Source organism: Schistocerca gregaria, chromosome 1 (assembly GCF_023897955.1).
Source record: "Schistocerca gregaria isolate iqSchGreg1 chromosome 1, iqSchGreg1.2, whole genome shotgun sequence".
NCBI lineage: Eukaryota > Metazoa > Arthropoda > Insecta > Orthoptera > Acrididae > Schistocerca > Schistocerca gregaria.
The window spans coordinates 986,038,126-986,042,668 of NC_064920.1; the positions used below are offsets into that span (position 1 = coordinate 986,038,126).

General features: G+C 45.1%; 1 pseudogene; it reads right to left on the reverse strand.

Moving 5' to 3' along the window:
* Positions 1 to 2,492: 2,492 nt before the first annotated feature.
* Positions 2,493 to 2,608, reverse strand: LOC126291429 (5S ribosomal RNA; annotated as a pseudogene).
* Between the last annotated feature and the right edge of the window lie 1,935 nt (positions 2,609 to 4,543).

Consider the following 4,543-nt stretch of genomic DNA (forward strand, 5'->3'; position numbering starts at 1 on the left):
CAGTCATCCACTGTAGTAGTAGCCCTTGGACGGCCTCAGCGAGGCATGGCATCGACAGTTCCTGTGTCTCTGTATCTCATTGATGTCCGAACAACATCGCATTGGTGCCTCCGAGACGCCTAGATACTTCCCTTGTTGAGAGCCCTTCCTGGCACAAAGTAACAATGCGGAAACGATCGAACCGCGGTATTGACTGTCTAGGCATGGTTGAACTACAGACAGTACGAGCCGTGCACCTCCTTCCTGGTAGAATGACTGGATGTGATCGGCAGTCGGAACCCCTCCGTCTAATAGGCGCTGCTAATGCATGGTTGTTTACATCTTTGGGCGGGTTTAGTGACATCTCTGAATAGTCAAAGAGACTTTGTCTTTGAAACAACATCCACAGTCAACGTCTATCTTTTGGAGTCCTTTGAACCGGTGTGATGCAAAACTTTCTTAGATATGTGTACATACCATTTCACGCACAGACAATCCCTCGTTCAGTATCAATGCAGTGGTTTCTGGTATGTTTTATGAATATTGCCTGTCTCTCGCTAAATCAGATGTCTATTACTCACTAAACCCACGACTAATGCGTGCCGCAAGTTCCTCTGACAAACATCTGCGTAAGGCAGCAGGAAGAAAAACTGCATTTGATAAGACAACTAACTACCTAAAGAAGTACGAAGTCAAATTATCACCGACATGACTCCTAATTGCAGCAACAGAATATCAAATTACAACTGACATAGTATCTCCCTACAGCAGTTTACCCTCAAATTGCATTTCGGGTGATGTGTACCTGCAGCAGAAGGAAGTCAGAATACAACTGACATGAAAGTCAAATTACCTCTGAAGTGAAACTCTCTTGGAACAACTGGTAGTCAAATTACATTTGGCAAGGTATCTAGCTACAGCAGTAGGAAACGATATTACATTGGGTATGACATACACCTACAAGCTGTGGTAAGTCTAATCTTATTTGACATTACGTCTGCCTGCAGCAGTAGGAAGTCAAGTTACATTTGATGTGACATCTAGTGCCAGTAGTAGGATGTCAAATTACTTTCAACGTGATACTTACGAGGGTCACTTCAAAATAAATGCACACTATTTTTTTTTTAAATACATCTTTTATTCTACATGTTTGAAAGTTTTACAGTGTGTAAATATATCCTTTAGGAACAATATTTTCATTTCTCCACATAATTTCCATCCCTCTCAACTGCCTTAGCCATCTTGGAACCAGCGCCTGTATACATTCACGGTAAAATTCTGGACTAACTTGTATGAGCCACTGTTTGGCAGCGTGCACAAGGAGTCATCATCTTCAAAACTTTTTTTCTTGGGTGAATTTGCGTGATGCCACTCCACTGATTGCCTCTTCGTCTTTGGTGAAAAAGTATGGAGCCATGTTTCATCACCTGTCACAATTCTTCCAAGAAATGAATCTCCACCATTCTCGTACTGTTCCAAAAGTTCGCTGCATACCGTTTTTCTTGTTGCTTTGTGAGCCACTGTCATCATACTGGGAACCCACCTGGCACAAACTTTTTTTAACACCAACACTTTCAATATTCGGCAAACACTTCCTTCCCCTATCCCAACGTAACGTGACAATTTGTTCACGGTGATGCGTCTGTCAGCAGTCACCAATTCGTTAAGTCTCTGAACATTGTCTGGAGTGTGTGCAGTACGAGGCCTGCCGCTGCGGGGACAATCCTTCAATATTGCCGTGCCCGCTTTCATCACGTAGCCTGCTTACCCAACGCATAACTGTGCTGCGATCGACAGCAGCATCTCCAAACACCTTTTTCAACCTCTTGTGGATGTTTTCCACTGTCTCGTTTTCGCAGCACAGGAATTCTATGACAGCACGTTGCTTCTGACGAACGTCAAGTGTAGCAGCCATCTTGAACGCATGCTGTGATGGCGCCACTCACGGGAACAGGTTGAACTAAGTTCGAAAACAAGCGGGAAGGATGTATCTAGACACTGTATAACTTTCACACATGCAGAATAAAAACTGCATTTTTACAAAAATAGTGTGCATTTCTTTTGAAGTGACCCTCGTATTTACAGCAGCAGGCATTGCATTTTACTGCCTGCTGCTGTTGGCTGTTCTTGCATGGAACTAGTGGTACACTAAAATCGACCCTTCGGCTTACGACATCCTCGTTCAATGGACGAAAGCAAGTGGCACTTTTGGCCCTCAGTTTCTTACACGATATAGACTTGAAATCGATTGTACACTAATTTAAGATCACAATAACTGCTGTGTCACAGAGACACTAACTAACTAACTCCTTCCGAACAGACCATTAAGGCCCAAAGGTTATCGACCGGCCGCCATGCCATCCTGAGCCACAGGCGTCACTGGATGCGGATATGGAGAGGCATGCGGTCACCACACCTCTCTCCCACCGTATATCATTTTCCGAGTGCGGAGCCGCTACTTCTCAATCAAGTAGCTCGTCTGTTTGCCTCACAAGGGCTGAGTGCACCCCGCTTGCCAACAGCGGTAGGCACAGGATGGTTACCCATCTAAGTGCTAGCCCAGCCCGACAGCGCTTAACTTCGGTGATCTGACGGGAACCGGTGTTACCACTGCGGCAAGGCCGTTGGCCACAGAGACACTATCTGATCAAAATTATGCGAACATCACTACGAAATGAGGAATTGACCATCAGATGTCACAAGCGGCGGATCCACGAGCATTAAAGAAAACGGAGTGTATTGTGCTGTCACTAGCGTAGCAGTAACTGCTGAGTAACAAATCCATCAAGGACATTTCGACCCCTCCAGAGTTGTCGACATATGGTGATGCAATTATAGGAATGCGTGGTGTCTGTCCTATCGGAAATGTCCGAAAGTACACACACCTTGCAGAATCTGCAGCTGCCAAACACTATATTTAAATCGAAAGGGGTCATTGTTATTGGCTGCAGCGGAACATTACGCGGAATCAGCGGCGACAAGCGAAAATGTGTTCCAGATCTGGATTCTAAACCGGAATCACCTGCTTACTAGGCAGGTGCGTTAACCACTGCGCCATCCGGGACCAGCGTTGTCTCAATTGAGCGGACCATCTCGTCACGCCGCACGGCGGATCCACATTCCCACGTGGCGTCACCTACCCTCAGTCCATGTCCACTGTCTCCTGTTCGCTACTCTGAGATTACCACAGGAGTTTCGGAGGCATTTGTACATTCCCGCTGGAGTAGGTGGATCCACTGCTCAGCTAGGCATTTTCTTTCAATTTATATAGGAGATTTAATTGTCAAAAGCAAACGCGAAGCAACAACCATAGCCAAACGAAGATCAGTCACATCTCATGCACTGACAGACAGGAAACGTCGAGCACGTTCCAAAGTTTTACCAGCAGTCCAGCTAACATAGTAATCCTGTCTATGGAATTAAAACAATGGGCTAAAGTGGCCTAGCAGCTATTCATAAGCAAACATTTCACTAGTCAAAGCGCTGCTTGAGGTGATGCAAAGAGCGACGGCACTGGATAGTGGATGACTGGAAACGAATGACTTAGAAGATAGAATCACGCTATAGCCTGTGGCAAACTAAATGAAGCGTTTGCATTTGACGAATATCTTGAGAACGTTACCTGCCATCAAGTGGAGTGCGCACAGTGACGTATGGAGGATGTGCTGTTAGGGTATGGGGATTTCCCTCGTGGTTAGGGTGTCGTCCCACTACTGCACTTAAGAAAACCCTAAATGCGAAAGGACATGAGCACATTGTACAGCAGTGTACATTCCGCGCATTAGATGGACATTTCAAAAACGATGTTTGTCCAGATAGAGTATTCTGCAACATAGCCCGCATTAATCGTGAGTCTCTTGTCCAGCGATAAGTCTCAAGCGAATCGAAAAAATCACAGGTGATTTAAATGTTTAAGAGAGGTAAAAGAACTAAGTATCCTTAAAATTCTGAGTTCGAATATAACAAAGTTTCCTTGAGACAGAAAAGCTTCTGTCCACAAATCAGTTGGATTTAGAAAGCATCCCCCGTTTTAAATTCAGCTTACCATTCTCCTATAAACCGTGGATGGAGGGCAACAGGTAGATCTCACATTCCTAGATTTCCGGAAAGCATTTGATACGGCACACCACTGGAGATTAAAGATCGACGAAGGTCACAGCATACTGTTTAGGTTCCCAAATATGAGAGTTGAGTTGCTCGAAGACTTTTAGCAATAGAGCCCAGTACGTGGTCCTCGATGGAGAGTATTACTCAGAGACGAGGGCATCGTCAGGAATGCCCTAGGGAATTCCGATAGGACCGATTTTATTCTCTGCATACATAAATGATCTGGTGGAGAAAGGGAAATGTAATTTACGGCTAATGGCGGTGTGGTGTACGGGGAGGTGCCGTAATGAGTGACGGAAGGGCTATACAAGAAGACAGACAAAATTCCTAGTTAGTAGGGTGAATGGCCGCTTGCTCTAAACACAGAAAAATGTTAGTGATGATGAGTAGGAGAAACAGTCCTACAGCGTTCGAATACAGGATGAGCAGGGTGCAACATGACAGTCTCTTTGATTAA